Here is a 510-nt window from a genome sequence, read left to right on the forward strand (position 1 = left end):
CACTTGAAATGGGGCTTTTGCATCTGTAAGAATAATTTATGCTATATGTGCAGTAATATTTATGGGAGAAATATTAGAAGGATAAACCCTGCATATTTTGGAAATGTATCGCAAGAATAGTGTCGTTATTGCATACTTTCTAGAAATTACTGTTACCGGCAGAACACGCACTTTATCAATACACATGTAATGAAAGTTCAAACAATAGCAACAAAAATAAGAAAAATGTAAAATTCTGTAAAATATGTTAACGTAAACTTCTAGGTCTTTCGTGCAGGGAATCAACGATGAACTGATTATATTTTCATATACAACTGTTCGAAATCGCCGATAAATAAATTATTTTGGATTTAAATAGCCAGTACAGTTGAGTTTCATTAACTTTCATAAATTATATATATTTTTTATTTGATATGACTAAGTTATAGAAAGTGGGGTATATTGATAAGAAAATAAAACATATATAGATAGAAAGTATACATAGGATACGTATATAATAATAATCAAAGC

This window comes from Penaeus monodon, chromosome 22, assembly GCF_015228065.2.
Source record: "Penaeus monodon isolate SGIC_2016 chromosome 22, NSTDA_Pmon_1, whole genome shotgun sequence".
NCBI classification, from domain to species: Eukaryota; Metazoa; Arthropoda; class Malacostraca; order Decapoda; family Penaeidae; genus Penaeus; species Penaeus monodon.